Source organism: Canis lupus, chromosome 20, assembly GCF_048164855.1.
Source record: "Canis lupus baileyi chromosome 20, mCanLup2.hap1, whole genome shotgun sequence".
Classification (NCBI taxonomy): Eukaryota; Metazoa; Chordata; class Mammalia; order Carnivora; family Canidae; genus Canis; species Canis lupus.
The window spans coordinates 26,903,774-26,921,492 of NC_132857.1; the positions used below are offsets into that span (position 1 = coordinate 26,903,774).

General features: G+C 41.0%; 1 pseudogene; it reads left to right on the plus strand.

Annotated features, from left to right (window-relative positions):
* Positions 1-16,663: 16,663 nt before the first annotated feature.
* On the plus strand, positions 16,664-17,393 carry LOC140612076 (polyglutamine-binding protein 1 pseudogene; annotated as a pseudogene).
* Positions 17,394-17,719: the final 326 nt, after the last annotated feature.

A 17,719-nucleotide genomic window follows, 5' to 3' on the forward strand; every position in this document is an offset into this window, starting at 1 on the left:
TCCCTTCAAGAGTTAAAAATAGACCTGCCCTACAACCCAGCAATTGCACTGCTGGGGATTTACCCCAAAGATACAGATGCAATGAAACGCCGGGACACCTGCACCCCGATGTTTCTAGCAGCAATGTCCACGACAGCCAAACTGTGGAAGGAGCCTCGGTGTCCATCGAAAGATGAATGGATAAGGAGGGCGAGTGGTCTCTGTACACGATGGAAGATTACTCAGCCATCAGAAACGACAAACACCCACCATTTGCTTCGATGTGGATGGAACTGGAGGGTATTGTGCTGAGTGAAATAAGTCAATCGGAGAAGGACAAACATTATATGGTCTCATTCATTTGGGGAATATAAAAAATAGTGACAGAGAATCAAGGGGAAAGGAGAAAAAATGAGTGGGAAATATCAGAAAGGGAGACAGAACATGAGAGACTCCTAACTCTGGCAAACAAACTAGGGGTGGGGGAAGAGGAGGGGGGTGGGGGGTGGGGGTTACTGGGTGACAGGCACTGAGGGGGGGATGGGATGAGCACTGGGTGTTATTATATATGTTTGCAAAGTAAACACCAATGAAAAATAAATTTATATAAAAAAAAACCTATGCATAGGTTAACTCTATGTTAGCAATAAAAATGTAGACACAAATTAAAAAAAAAAAAAAAGATGGATGGCTTGTGTTTCGGTAGCCTGTGGTGCTGTCTCTTAATTAAGGGAGAGTCAAGAAGTGCCTGTGAATTTCTGAGAGACCTGGCATACAGAGGCCCCTGTAGTGATCTTTCTGAAACCAGGTAGAAAACCAAAAGGACCTCACAGGACAGACTTGCTGCATAGACAGAAAATCCCTGTAGAGGCCACTCCCTGCCAGAGTACTGTGGACCTGAGGGTACCAGCAGCTGGTGCCCTGGAGCTCTGGAGGTAAGTGTAGGGATCTCATCACCACAGGATAGCATGGCACAACATGAACATGGTAAATGATGACTAAAGGCTAAAGGTTCAGGTACATAAGGGTACATGGCTCAAGGCACAATTTACCAAATATGTGAACTGGGGTGTGTTCTTACCTGTCTGAGTCTGAGTTTTTTCATACATAAAATTGATATAAAAATAGGGCTGTCATGGCCACAAAATGAAATTACCTGTATAAATTGCTTAGTAAAGCAATTGCACAATGCAACATTTGATCAGTATTGGAAAGCACCAAAGAGGTAGAAGCTATGAGTTCCAGCACAGGCTGTGCATCCTAATCTTGTGATCTCAGGCAAGTTACTGGGGTGGGAACCTGGGGCTGTGGGGAGTAACAGAATCTCAGTGGCAGAGATGGGAGGAAAACATGAGTTTAAATGTGACTGGATGATCAATAATAAGAACTATTCTTTATGAAATCCTGACTCCATGTACATGGAGTATTTTGCATGTAGACTTTCTATTCTCTCCAGGCATTTTGCACGTAGACTTTCTATTTTGCATGTAGACTTTCTATTCTCTCCAGGTAGCCGAATTCCCTTGGTAGGAAGCCCTTATATTGATAGCTGCATTCATGCTCAAGTATGCCTTAGTTTCCTGTTTTTGACAAATAGCAACCTTGAGAAGGCCAATATCCAAGGTCCCTGAGTTAGGGAAAGTCCTCAGGCAGGCACAGGCGGTTAACGCTGCTTCACACTGCTCTCAGGCACAGGGCCTTTTCCCATTATCACACCTGCTTTTAGTTCTCTGTTTCTCCAGTTTCCCCACCTCTATAAATCTCTCATTTCTTGTAAACATTGTGAGAGAAGTAAGCAGCATAGTAGTACCTGTTCTTCTCTCTTCTTTTCAGGGTTTGTCTGTCCTAGTAAGACTTATTTCTAAGTGGAAATGCACACAGCTAATTCTCCACCTGGCAAGAGCTGCTGGAAAACATAAAAAGTGGGTCAGCTCATCAGAGTCATTTGTCCCAAGGGGATACACGACCAAGTGGAAGAAAAATGTGTTAATTTGGCCAGAAAAAAAAAAATGTGTTTCTCAATGCATCATAGTTACAAAAGGAGTTTGAATTAAACTACTTATGTATTCATTCATTCATGCATTCATTCACTCATTCCACATACACTTAAAAAAGATCTAACCCTGTGTGGGACACAAGAAATACCAAATCAAAATGAGAGGTCCATAGAATGCAGTAGAAAGTTCACAGGACTTTGGCATTGAACTAACTTAGATTTGACTTTAAATTCTGTCATTTACTTGCTGAGTAGCCAGCCTAGAATAAGCTACTTAGCACATCTGAGCCTTAGTTTCTTCATTGGCAAAACAGGAATGATATAGCTACTGTCCAGAGTACTGTGTGGTATAAACGTCTCAAATGGGTACACAGTGCCTGGGGTTCAACAAATACAAACTGCTATTATTATTATCACTCTAATGCTACTATTCTAAACAAATAATAGATTGTGCTTAAGGAAACTAAAAACAAGACAAAGCTGACATTTGTTACTATAACCTATTATTTCACAAAATTCCCTTTCTGGCATAAAAGGGGGGAAAGTAAAAGTTGGGAAACATTCCCAAGACAGAACTCAGTAGTTTCAGTGTCATGAGTGCATGGGTTATTATTTCTCCAACAGCTGCCAGCAAATATCACCAACAACATACTACTATTTATTACTCAGCTTTGTGGGACTGAACAAAGAAAATTTAGTAAGTCTATAGGGAATACCCCTGTTCACATAGCAGATGGCTGAAAAAGCAGACAGGGTCAGAGAGCATCACACGCTGAGCATAAATCAGCAAAGTGAAACTGTAAATACAAAAGCAATTGTGACCAGGGATGTGTAAATGGGATGACTGCTCATCTCCTCCACTGGGATCTGAATTTGGCACACACAAATATATTTAGAACAATGTCTAGCAGCCTGGGTGGCTCAGGGGTTTAGCACCGCCTTCAGTACAGGCCGTGATCCTGGAGTCCCAGGATGGAGTCCCACTTTGGGGTCCCTGCATGGAGCCTACTTCTCCCTCTGCCTGTGTCTCTGCCTTTCTCTCCCTCTCTCTCTCAAATAAATAAATAAAATCTTAAAAAAAAAGAACAATATCACTAATTATACTAGTGAAGTGAGATCACCTTTGGGTGCTCATTATATGCCAGGCATTATGCCAACATATTTATTATTAAAAATAACTATTTTTAATCTGTTATATCATGTAACACAATAGGCCTGTGAGCCATTATTATCCTCATTTTACAGTTGAGAGCACAGAAAGAGCAATCTTTCCAAAGTCATGCAGCTGATGAAGCCAGTGTTTGATCATGGAACTTCCTGACTCCAATGAGGATGTTTCCACTGACATGGCTGCTTCTTTATCATGGACTCTTCTGTGCATGGTCATTCTGTTTCATTGAGAGAGTGGGGAGGAGGGGATGTTTAGTACATTAACATACCAAAAAGGTATTTTCTGATTTGAAAGAAATAGTGACCCTCCTTATATGATATCTCAATTTTAAAAAATGAAGTTATGATTCTGAATTCAGCCGCTACTAGTTTGCAGTGTTTGGGTGGAAATGATGCTTTTAAAAATGCCTCAAAAAGAGCCATACTGGGCAACCCTAGTGGCTCAGTGGTTTAGCACCGCTTGCAGCCGGGGGTATGATCCTGGAGACCCAGGATCGAGTCCCACGTTGGTCTCCCTGCATGGAGCCTGCTTCTCCCTCTGCCTGTGTCTCTGCCTCTCTCTCTCTCTCTCTCTCTCTCTGTCTCTATGAATAAATAAATAAATAAAATCTTTAAAAAAAAGAGCCATACTCATCAGATGCATGTAAGAAGGACCTGATATTTCACTAATCCTGGTTTTTGCCTAAAATCCCTTTCTTTCGTGAGTTTTTTTTAAATGTCACTAAAAACACTGACTGCCAAATCCTACTTGAAAGTGTTTATTATATTGTGCATCTGAATATTACTGCCCAAAATAAATGGGTTATTTTTCTAGCTCAATGCATGACCCAATATTATGATAGGCAAAAGGAATGTCCTCACTCTAGAGTGATTTAACTTGTACAGAAATAATGTGTGGCAGGAGTTGCTGCCCCATTTTACAGATAAGGAGGCTGTGGCTTGTAGGGGTTGAATATCTTCCAGAAGATATTGCACATTGCATTAAATAATGAATTTGGATTTAGAGTACAGGATAGATGGACTCTTTCCACTACCATGCCACCTTCCTTCACATATATCTGTTTTTCTTTTATTGGAAATTCCTGATAAAGCCCCAGGATCATGTTTTGTAAGCATTATTAAACTTGACCTAACTAGCGTTGCCTGGTCATAATGGCAGAACTCAATCAGATGAGACAGGCAGAGCCCACCTCACCTCTTAGGACCTATGGAAAAACTAGAGAAAATTCACTGATGCTAAAATCCAAGGAACATTACATGCAGTTATATGACTCTGGGCTATGGGCTGGTGACTCACAACACCCGTTATGACAAAATTCTCTCCTCCTTGCAACCCCCAGAACAGGTTTCAGAAGCTTTTTCCCCACGAAGAAGAGGATTTCCTTTGCAGTTTCTCCCCTCTCCTTTCATTTTGGCTCAGTGTGGGGCAGGGTAGAAATGAAGCTGCCTTAATTACCTGGGATACCGACAGTCACTACTGCTTTGTGTCTCTGGGATATGGACTGATGTGAGAACACCAATTCTCGTTTTTATGGGCAGTGCAAGCTAGCCTGTCATCTCAACATGTTTCACTAAGACACAGACCCTAAAGAACACTCTGCTCCAGTGGTTTATTCCTCGGAGATATCCAAGGAGACTATGTATCCCCTAGAGCATTTGCTTTCCTTATGGTCACCCCATGCCCCTCTCTTTCACTGCCAGCTCCTTTCTTTCTCACAATGCAGGGCTACTGTGGGAGGCCTGGTTTTGCCAGCTAAGCCCAGCCTGACATCCCTGGTATCACAGACAAGGTTGGCCAGCAATTCTCCAGGTTGCTGCCCTCAGGCAATACAGTGTCTTTCAGAGTGAGGGGAAAGCAAAATAAATGTGGGAAATAACTTCATAGGCTGGGGTAGCAGGTGAAGAAGTAAAGGGCAGCTGGCAGGACTGTGCCCTAACACATCACCCCTGGGATTAGAATTGGTTGAGATCAGACCTCTGCAACGTGGGTATCTAGTTCATCCTCCATTATCCCTTGTCACGTTGACACAGACCTGTTTTCTGCAACCAGGGGCTTCATCTCTTTGCTCATGTTCCCACCTCCATTCTCACCTTTCATAGGAAAGGGTATTTTACAGGTAAAACCAACCCACTGGCTTCTCTTTCTGCCCTTTCCCTCAAAAACAATAATTTCCCAGTTAGTTGCTTTGCCATGATATAAGTACACAGGCCATTAAAAAGCTTGTGCTACTTGAAATGAACAGGCTTGCCCCACAGTTCAATTCCACAAATGAAGCAAATATTATATGCCAGGCTCCATCCTTTGTTTGGTCTGAGGAATATCAGATGCAATTATAGCCAAGAAAGAATTTCATCATTTAAGGTAAGTATTTCATTCTGCTTGAGCTTCTATAATACAATACCATAGATTAGGTAGCTTTAATAACAGAAATTTAAACCTCACAGTTCTGGAACCTGGAGGCTTTGAGACTAGGACACCAGCACAAAGCAGGTTCTGGTGAGAGCCCTCTTCCTGTTTGCAAATGACTACCCTCTCACCGTGCTCTCACAAAGCAGAGTAAGTTTTCTGGTGTTTCTTCTTATAAGAACACTAATCCACCATGAGAGCCCCTCCCTCATGACTCTAATTCTAATTACCTCCCCAAGACCTCATCTCCAAATACCATCATAGTTGGGGTTAGAGCTTCAATATATGAATTTTGAGGGAACACAGTCCATTACATTCCACCCTTGTCCTCCAAAATTCATGTCCTTCTTGTATGCAGAGCTCATCCATTCCATTACAAAATCCCCAAATGTCATCTTAGTAGAAATCCTAAAGTCCAAGGCCCAAAATATCACATAAATATCAGCTAAATTAGGTGTAGGTGAGACTCTGGGTGCAGTCCATCCTAAGGCAAAATTCCTCTCTAGTTGTATGAACTATGAAACCAGACACTTCTAAAATGCAATGATGGGACAGGCACAGGATTGATAGTTCCATTCCAAAAGGGAGAAGAAGGAAAGAAGGAAGGAGTGACTGGTCTCAAGCAAGTCCAAAACCTAGAAAGGCCATTTCCATTGGGTCTTAAAGCTCAAGAATAGTCCTCATTGGCTTAATGCTCTGCCCTGCAGGCTTCAGTACATTGGCCAAACATGAAACTGCAGTGACTGAAATTTCCAAAAACAGGACTCATTTCTGTTAGTAATTGAGAGTATGGAGCTAGGCTGCTTGTTTCTGCACTATCCAACATCCATACATTAAAAACTGATTGTGCAAACCAGACAAGGAATAGTTAGACCCATATCAGGAGGGCTACATGTATAAGGAAGGATGGTGCTGACTGCTCAAGAAAGCACTGTATAAATGCAAATCCACTCAGGCAATTGCAAAACTCTAGATGAGACAGAAAATGAAGGTGAGGGAAGATATTTGAAAGTTTGTTGCCCAACAGCAAGTTTTGTGCCACCTGTATCAGAACTACTCATCTCTGCATAGTTACTTTCTATGATTAACAGCAAGGCCTGAGTCATTCCTAAGTAACCACCTTGCCAGGCACATACTCATGGCAACCCTCTAAGTTAGGAGATATTATTAGCATTTGGTGAGTGAAGGTACTGAAAAAAAGTAAGTTGAAGAACTAATTCAGGATCAGAAAACCAGTAAGCGACTCTGCCACGTTTTCCTTTTTCTGAAATCACTTTTCAAAAATATACTCCCTAGTACACTGCATAAAAATGGGCTTATAGTTACTGAATCTCTTTTTCTTGGGGTCTTAAGGGGATATTAGCATAGAAAAGATTCAAAAGACTCAAGTTCTGCAGTAAATACCTCATCTACCTTTGTTTAACCAAGACCAGCTCACACCACAATTCCCCAGACCTATTGAAACATTTTATCCTATTAAATACACCTTGAAGAACTCTGAATTGGCATTCTGCTGTCTCCCCCACCTGAGTAAAAGGCTGTTTGTCTGGTCAATAGCTTGAGAAAAGTAACCCAAGAGTTGACAGATGAGAATGCCCAAGGAGACAGTTCAGAGAAGGAACAATGGGCATTAGTCACAGGTGGGCATTCGCATTTAAGTTTCAGTTAACTAGAGTTTAATAATTTTTTTAAAAAATTATCATTCACATAAGCCATATTTCAAGTCTACAAAAGCTAGTGGATACTGTGTTTGGCAGCTGAAATACAGAATATTTGCATTCTGGCATAAAGTTCTATTAAACACAGCAGGGCTAAGAACTTTTAGATTTTTGCCTTTGGTATGGAAAGGAGATACCATGTGGTAGACTTAGCCCCACTGATCCCTGTTGTTAAGCTCCCAGGGTCTGTCTTATATGACCAGCCTCAACCAGGGAAAAGGCTTAAATACTGGCTTATTTTTCTCTCTCTGAAAATGAGACTACTCCCTATACTTTCCCACTTCTTAAGGGTGATGGGAATAAAAAGTCATAATATATGCTGAAACAATTTAGATTCATATAATATCCTTCTGGCTAAAACTCAAAAATGTCATTATGTCCCTCCAAGCACTATGCTTTCTCGATATTTAAAAATATAAATATTCAGATACCTATACAATCCCTTTTGAATGGAGACTTACATTTATATGTAATGACTTCAAAAAATCCTGCTTTTTACCAGCTCCGTTATCAAAATGATGCTCTTATTCTACATCTTGCCTACCACTGCCAAGCAAATTTTCCTTAAATATCCATTTTTCCATGTCCTTTCCTGATCAGAAGTCACCAATGACTTCCTACTGTGTTTAATTCTGACTCCTCCTCACTTAGGTTTTTAGCCATCAGTGCAGTGCCTCCCATATCTCTACCCTATTCCACAGCCTCACTTAGCCTCTGGGTCTCATCAGTAATCAGTGAGCCTCTTCAGTGAACAACATGGCAAAGCAGAGTCATGGACTGCCTACTTCTAGAGGGACAAGGATGGTCAAGAACCAATGCCTTAGAGAAGAGCAGGGGAGGCTAAGTCAGGTACCACCCCTGAGACTTTATACCCTCACCTTTGTGACATTTTCCAAATTTGTAAGGATCATCAGAGAGCAGGCCTGGAAACAGGAAAGTCTGAGGGCAAAGCACCCTCAGATCAACACCCAAACCTCTCTTTGCTCATGTCCCTTTCTTAGATTTAATCCTTCTGTGAATTCTCCTTTCCTCTGGGTAAAGTTTCAGACTCTCAGCCTGGCACTTAAGGCACTTCATGTTTTGTCTCTTCAGGCTCATCTCCTCTACTTCTAATACCTGAAATGTGAGCAAGATGAGGAGATCTAATTGTTCTTGGGTGGGTCACAGTATTATCAGTTCTATTTTTTTTTTTTATTTTTATTTTTTTTACAAAGCACCCTGAGCATTCTCCTCTTTGCTTCTCATCCTCCATCTTCAAAGTCTGCATTGGCTTTCTTTCATTCCCAGGATAAAAACCAAACTCCCTACCATGGCCTCTGAAGTTTTCCATGGCTGGGTGCTGTTGGTTTCATCAGTCTCGTATCATGCCACTCACCACTCCCTTGATCCTGAGGCCACAGCCAACTGACCTTTCTGTCCTTGACTGAGCTACACTGTTTCAACTTTGGAACTTTAGCACTTCTTGCCAAGGAAGCTCTGTCCCAGTCCTCTTACTCAGAGCACTCTGCTGTATTCAACTTAAAGTAGGCATCACTGCTTGTCATCATTCATTTATTGTTTTATTTGTTCAGATTGTGTGCTAAACCCAATGGGACTGAGACATCATAATCTTTGCTGTATCTTACATATAGCAGACCAGTGTCAGTGCCAGACACATAAGGATGCTCAATAAATATGTGTTCAATAATTGCATAGGGTTGCCACAGAAGTAGCAAACAGCTACTTTTTATTTCATTAATTCATTTATTACATAATAATTAAGAATCCTGTACTTACTCCAGTTGTGAAAGTCATCACACTACTTAATTATCTATATTCACCTCAGATTGTGAGCCTACTAAAGCTGAGACAGTGTCAGTGCAGTCCTCTGCATCCCGCTGGCTGCACAGTGCCTGACATACAAGAGACACACAGTAATGGAAGTAGTAGTACCAAACAAAATAATCTATCATTGAAAAAAGTGGCATACTCCTAACAAGGGTGAGGAGGAAAAAAAAGAGAGAGAAATAAACAGGTTTAACACATTAAAGGTATAAAACTTGATATAATTATATATTATGAATATTTTTCAAATATTGGAATACTAATGAACAAAAAAAATCAGATAAAATATATATACTGTAAGAATCTCTTTATATAAAGTTCAAAAATGGGAAAACTAATATATGGTATTTAAAATCAGGATAGCCATTAATTTGTAAAAGGGTATTTCTGCAATGCTGATGGTGCTATGCTTTTTGATCTGGGTCCTGGTTACAAAAGGGCATTTACTCTGTGAAGATTCATCAGTCTGTGCATTTACTAATTTAATGTAATATTTCAAAACAGAATGCAAAAAAGTGAACATGGACTAAAGCTTTCAGATTAACAAAAATTTTAAAACTATGTTCTCAGCACACCTACACTAAATATAGAAGGACAGTGCCCTAGGATGGAAGCTCACTTTATTGCCTGCCTTTCCTCATTACAAAGTTAATATCTCAATGATTTACAACTACAGACACTTCTTATTCATTAGCATAAGGATGAGTGTGAAGGAATAGCCCTTATGAAAAAGATGCTTATTCTTATAGGAGAGACTAAAAGGAAAATGCAGACCTGACCCACACATTACCACATGTAAAGCTTCTGCCTGGGGACACCTGGGTGACTCAGTGGTTGAGCAACTGTCTGCCTTTGGCTCAGGGCCTGATCTCAGGGTCCTGGATCAAGTCCCATGAAGGGCTCCCTATATAGAGCCTTCTCCTTCTGCCTATGTCTTTGTCTTTCTTTCTGTGTCTCTCATGAATAAATAAATTTTATTAAATAAATAAATTTTTTATTTTTAATTTTTTTTTAATTTCTGAGATTTCTAAGCAGGCATTCATGCCATATTAAAACAAGGAGAGTTTATTTCCTCCACTATATATTCTATTTTCTATTGGAAGTTCTAGGCAGCTTAATTAGGAAAAGATAAATAAAGTAAATAGAACTTCCAATACCATGTTGATTAAAACAGAGAAAATGGAAATCTTTGTCTTGTTCCTAATCTGAGGAAAAAATTTTTAGTCTTTTACCGCTAAATTTGATGTTAATTGTAGCTTTTCTTTATATTCTTTTTCTCAAGTTTAGGAAGTCCTATTTATTCCTACTTTGCAGAACTTTTTTCTCTTTTCTTTTACAATCATGAATGGATGTCAAATTTTGTCAAACACTTTTTCCATATCAATTGATATGATTTTTTAAAAGATATTATTTATTTATTCATGAGAGAGAGAGAGAGAGGCAGAGACATAGGCAGAGGGAGAAGCAGGCTCCATGGAGGAAGCCTGAGGTGGGACTCCATCCCGGACCTGGGATCACACCCTGAGCCAAAGTCAGACGCTCAACCTCTGAGCCACCTAGGAGTCCCTTAGTTGATATGATTCTGTGATTTTCTTTTTTAGCCCAATTATATGGTAGTTTAGATTGGTTGATTTTTTAATTGAGGTATACTTGACTTATAACCTTATATTAGTTTCATGTGCACAACGTAATGATTCAATATTTATATATAGTGTAAAATCATGACTACAGTAAGTCTAGTTAACATCCATCAGCACAGTTACTTTTTTCCTTGTGATGAGAACTTTTAAAATCTATCCTCTAAGCATCTTTCAAATATACAATACAGCATATTTTATGGTTTTAGGTGTCATATTTAGATCTTTAATCCATTTTTAAATATATTTTTGTGTATGGTATAAGAAAATGGTCCAATTTCATTCTTTCACATGTAGTTATCCAGTTTTCCCAACACCATTTGTTGAAGAGACTATTTTTTCCCAATTGTTTATTCTTTCTTCCTTCGTCAAAGATTAATTGACCATATAATCATGGGTTTACTTATAGACTCTTTATTCTGTTACATTGATCCCTGTGTCTTTTTTTGTGCCAGTCCTATACTGTTGCTATTACTACACCTTTGTAGTATATCTTGAAATCTGAGATTGTAATACCTCAAGTTTTGCAAACAGAGCTATTTTTTCAAGATTTTGTTTATTTATTCATGAGGGACACACAGAGAGAGAGGCAGAGACACGGGCAGTGGGAGAAGCAGGCTCCCCACAGGGTACCTGATACAGGACTCTATCCCAGGACCCCAGGATCATGCCTTGAGCCAAAGGCAGACACTCAGCCACTGAGCCACCCAGGTGTCCCAGAAACAGAGCTCATAAATAAGTCTATTGGAAGTATAAATCTGCACAGCTTTGGAAAACTGTTTGGCAGTATCTGTTAAAGTTGAATATACATAGACTCTCTTCCTAGGTACATACTCATTGAAATGCAAATGTATATTGAAAGACATATCAAGCACAATCATAGCAGCATTATTCCCAACACCTCCAAATATGACCCTTTGGGAAACAGCCCAAATGACTATCGAATACAGAATGAATACATAAATTATTAAATATTATAAATATGAATTAATTAAAATTATTTTGAGATATCTTATCAATATAAGGTTGGAAGAAAGGAGCCAGAGTCTAGAATTTGTTTCATATGTATAAAGTGTACAAAAATTAAAATTAATCCACCTTGTTAAAAATAAGGATAGCTGTTACCTGGAAAAGGGAAGAGATTGAGATCAGAACGGATGACAAGAAGGGTATCTATAGAGATCAGAAGATGGCGGAAAAGTAGCGGTGCTCAAATCATCTGGCCCCACCAACTTACCCAGATTACTTCCAGATCATCCTGAACACCTACAAATTTGACCTGAGATTTAGAGAGAACTGCTGGAATGCTACAGAGAGAAGAGTTTTCGCTTCTAGCAAGGTAGGAAGGCAAAAAAATAAAATAAAATAAAATACAAAAATCAAGTGGGGGAGGGGCACCCCAAGGAGCCAGACTAAAGCCAGGCCCAAAAAGCCTCCCAGATGGGAAAGCCTAGCCCTGGAGAAGCGGGAACTTTAAAAATATGCACTGGGTTCTTCCCAGACGGAAAAGTGCTAAGCAGGGAAATCAGGCAGAATCCCAGGAGCGGTGGTGAAGCCTCCAGCTTCCCCCAGTCACTAATAGAGGAAGTGCGCCCAGAGGAATGCGCACCACAAACTATAAAGAGTTGGTTAGGCAGGCTGGCTCCAGATGGAGGTGTCTGTTCCCTCCTGCATTCAGGAGTGGTGCACCCCAGGAGGGCAATTCCACCAGCACAGGGCCCCAGTTCCCAGGGTGCCAGAATGGACAAAACCCATGATCCTGTGTTCCCTCTGGGACAGGCAGAGGCTGGGGGGCACAGGACTGTGAGGACTCTCCTGCCTCTGGGCGCCCCCAAGCTGTGCAGATCAGTGCACCCACGCTAGTCCCAGGAGCATCTAGGCCAGTGCAGACTGGGAGACTGCATTAGTTACTAGTAGGGAGCCAACTGCAGAGCTGTAAATCTGGCCTCTGCCATTATTGCTTTTCCTCCTTGTTTCACCTTATGCCTGGGAGGGGTGGGACTGCCAGGGAACAAAGACCTCACAGGATAAACAGCTCCCACTGAGCTGGCAGGGAGTGGGGCACCTGGCAGGGAGTGGGGCATCTCCACCCTGGCACAGACCCCTGAGAATCATCACAGCAGACCCCTCCCCCAGAAGACCAGCTGGAAGAACAGGGGAAGAGCAAGTTCTTGACCAAGCAGCATTGGAAAACTCCAAGGGAAGTCAAGAGATTTATAGTATATAGAACTAGAAGTTTCACCCCACCCCCCTTTTGTGTGTGTGTGTTTTCCAGTACAACTCATTTTTATATCAGACTAAAAATTTCCAGTATTTTTTCTCATCTCTCACCTTAAATACAATGCTACCTCTTCATTTTTAAGTCTCTTCCCTTTTGATTTTCATATTTCTACAATTACGTATCTTAGATATATTTTCCATTTCCAGATTCCCTTAAAAATAATTTAATTTTGGGAGATATACAAGATATGTTTTTTTGTTTTGTTTTGTGATTTTGTTTTCTCTACCTCATTTTGTTCTACAATAGCAGAAGTTAATACCTTCTAAAACATGACCAGAATGCACCCAGAAAAAGGGGAATACTATTCTGGTTCATTCTGTGAGATTACATTCTCTCTTCATTCCCATTCAGCTGCATTATTTTATCTCATTTATCTTTTGGTGGTCAGTGTTGGGGCCTTCTACAAGTATTGCTGGTTTATATAAATTTTGGGACACAGCATCTTCTAACATACAAAACTTAATACATTCAGAAGCAAGAGGAGCACCCTCACTGACCCCTAATGTAGATTACATTCTCCCTCCACTACAGCTTCTTCACCACCATCTCCCAGTCCCCTCCCCTTTTTTCTTCTCTTTTTTTTCTTTTTTCTTTTTTCTTTTTTTTTCCTCTTTACTTTTGCCTTTTTCTCTTCTTTTTTTTTTCTTTTTTCTTTTTTTTTCCTTCTTTGGGATTCTTGGCCTTTTATGTTCTTATTACTTTGTTTTTTTTTTTTAATTTTTTATTTATTTATGATAGTCACAGAGAGAGAGAGAGAGAGGCAGAGACACAGGCAGAGGGAGAAGCAGGCTCCATGCACCGGGAGCCGGACGTGGGATTCGATCCCTGGTCTCCAGGATCGCGCCCTGGGCCAAAGGCAGGCGCCAAACCCCTGCACCACCCAGGGATCCCTACTTTGTTTTAAAAATTGTTCTTCAATTTAGCGGTACTTTTTTATTTTCTTCTGAGCTTTCTTTTCAATTTCTGGTCTCTGACCTCATCAGATTCATCTAGGGTGAAACTTAATTAGGTCATGGTTGATATTCTTGATTCAGATCACTCCTACACCAACTCTGCACTGAGAAAAATGACTAGAAGGAAGAACTAATCACAAAAGAAAAAATCAGAAACAGTACTCTCTGCCAGAAAGTTATAGAATTTGGATTGCAATTCGATGTCAGAAAGCCAATTCATAAGCACAGTTAGTTATAAAGCTACTGGTGGCTCTTGAAAAAAGCATAAAGGATTCAAGAGATGTCATGACTGCAGAATTCAGATTTAATCAGACCAAAATTGAAAATCAATTAAATGAGATGCAATCCAAACTGAATGTCCTAACAATGAGGGTTAATGAGGTGGAAGAAAGAGTGAGCAACGTAGAAGACAAATTGATGGCAAGGAAGGAAGCAGAGGAAAAAAGAGAAAAACAATTAAAAGACCCTGAGGAAAGGTTAGGGGAAATAAATGATAGCCTCAGAGGAAGAATCTACATATAATTGGGGTTACAGAAAGTGCCAAGAGGGACAGAGGGCCAGAAAGCATATTTGAACAAATCATAGCTAAGAACTTCCCTAATTTGGGGAGGGAAACAGGCATTCGGATCCAGAACATAGAGAGGTTCCCTCCCAAATTCTATAAAAAACATTCAACACCTTGAGATTTAGAATTGAAACTTGCAAATTCCAAGAAAAATGGAAAATTCGTGAAGTAGCGAGAGACAGAGATTATTAAACTATATGGGGAGAAATACTAGTTTAACAGCAGACCTCTCCACAAAGATCTGACAGGTCAGAAAGGACTGGCAGGATATATTCAGGGTCCTAAATGAGAAGAACATGCAGCCTGGAATACTATATCCAGCAATGCTCTCATTCAGAATAGAAGGAGAAATAAAGATATTCCAAAATAGGCAGAAATTGAAAGAATATATGACCACCAAACCAGCTCTGCAAGAAATATTTAGGGGGATCCGGTAAAAGAAAGAGGTAAGACAAAGAAATAATCCACAAAAACAGGGACTAAATAGGTATTATGATGACACTAAATTCATATCTTTCAACAGTAACTCTGAACTTGAATGGGCTAAAATATCCCATCAAAAGACACAGCTTTCAGACTGGAAAAAAAAAACAAGACCCATGTAAGACCCATGTATTTGCCATTTACAAGAGACTCATTTTAGATGTAAGGACGACTCCAGCCTAAAAATGGAAGGCTGGAGCACCATTTACCATTCAAATAATCCTCAAAGGAAAGCTGGGGTAGCAATCCTCATATCAGATAAATTGAAGTTTATCCCAAAGACTGTAGTAAGAGATGAAGAAGGACACTATATCATACTTAAAGAATCTATCTACTAAGAAGACCTAACAATCATGAATATTTATGCCCCTAATGTGAGAGCTGCAAGTATATCAATCAATTATTAACCAAAGTAAAGACATACTTAAATAATAATAAACTAATATTGGGAGATTTCAACATGGCGCTTTCTCCAAATGATAGATCTTCTAAGCACAACATCACCAAAGAAACAAGGGCTTAAAATGATACACTGGACCAGATGCACTTCACAGATATTTACAGAACTTTCCATCTGAAGGCAAATGAATACACATTCTTCTCAAGTGCACATGGAATTTTCTCCATAATAGACCACATACTGGGTCACAAATCAAGTCTCCACTGATACCGAAAGATTGGGATTGTTTCCTGCCTATTTTCAGACCACAATGCTTTGAAACTAGAACTCAATCACAAGAAGAAATTTGGAAGAAACTCAAACACGTGAAGGATAAAGAACATCCTACTAAAAGATGAATGGGCCAACCAGGAAATTAAAGAAGAATTTTAAAAATTCATAGAAACTAATGATAATGAAGATACAACTATTCAGAATCTTTGGGATAGAGCAAAAGCAGTCCTAAGAGGGAAATACATCAAAATTCAAGCATCCCTCAAAAAAATTGGAAAAAAACTCAAATACACAAGCTAGCTTTGCATCTGAAGGAACTGGAGAAAGAATAGCAAATAAACCTACACCCAGCAGCAGAAGAGAGATAATAAAGATTCAATCAGAGCTCAATGAAATAGAGGTCAGAAGAACTGGGGAACAGATCAACAAAATCAGGAGTTGGTTCTTTGAAAGAATTAATAAGATAGATAAACCATGAGCCAGCCTTATTAAAAACAAAGGATTAAAGACTAATGAATAAAATCATGAATGAAGAAGGGGAGATCACAACCAATACCAAAGAAATACAAAATATTTTTTAAAAGTATTTTTTTATGTTTTTTTTAAATAAAGTTCTTTAATAGTCTCCATTTAATCGGTTTATTTGTTGTTAATAAATTGGCAACACAAGGAGGGGCCGAGGGTGTGCTCCTAGCCAGGCTCCTGTGTGTGTGGGCTCAGGCAGAGACTGTGCTCTGGGGCAGGGCACAGCCACCCTGTGCCGCAAGGGATGGAAGAAAAAGGCCCCCACTTCTAGGGGAACCCCCTGGGATGAACACAGCGGCCAGCGAGCAAACAGAACCAGAGGTGCTAAAGGAAAACGAGGGAGGGAGGGACAAATGGGCAGAGATGGGGGAAGGCAGCGTCCTCTGGTAGCCCCACCCCTGCCTGGTAGGTTCCTCTACCCAGCTATTGATGCAGGTCTGCGTGTTATCCGCTATGCCGCTGCCTGTTGCGTTGCAGACCCGCTTGGCCAAGAGAGGCCTCCTCAAACATCTGGGGCCCCAACCGGAGGAAGAGATTATTGCTGAGGACCACGATGATGACCCTGTGGACTATGAGGCCACCCGCTTGGAGGGCCTGCCACCACGCTGCTACAGTGTTTGACCCATCCTGCGGGCTCCCCTCTACTGCAATGTGGACACCGACCTCGCGTCCTGGCTCTCCCCGCATGACCCCAACTCCGTCCTTACCAAATCTGCCAAGAAACTCAGGGGCAATAATGCAGATGCTGAGGAGAAGCTGGAGCGTGGCCACGAGAAATCAGGCCGGAGCCACGGGGAGTCCGACAGAGATCGAGAACGTGGTTAGGACAAAGTGGACAGAGAGAGAGACCGGGACCGGGACCGGGACCGCGGGTATGACAGGTCAGACCGGGGAGAGAGCAGGGAGCGGCGCCATCAACTCAGAGAGGAGCTGCCTCCCTGCCCCAGAGCTAGGAGGCGGCAGGCCGGAGGACGAAGTTAGACCCCGTGGACCCCGGCCCCACTCGGACGCGCCTTGGGGCACACGACTCCCAAGGGAGGCCAACAGGACTCCCCAAGGGGAATGAAGCCAAGACAGGCGCAGACACCACAGCAGCGGGGCCGCTCTTCAGCAGCGTCCCTACCGGGTCCGGGAGCTGCGCTCCGGCCAACCGAGGCCTCCCGGACCAAGCAACTGGACTGAGCCTCCCCATCACCCAACCGCCAACCCGGGGGTTTTTAATAAAAGCTTTTCAATGGAAAAAAATATGAGCATATGTATGAGCAGCTATACACCCAATAAATTAGGCAACCTGAAGAAATGGACGCATTTCTGGAAAACCACAAATTACCAAAACTGGAACAGGAAGAAATAGAAAAACTGAACAGGCCAATAACCAGGGAGGAAATTGAAGCAGTCATCAAAAATTTCCCAAGACACAAAAGTCCGCGACCAGAGGAATTCTATCAAACGTTTAAAGAAGAAATAATACCTATTCTACTAAAGCTGCTCTGAACGATGGGAAGAGA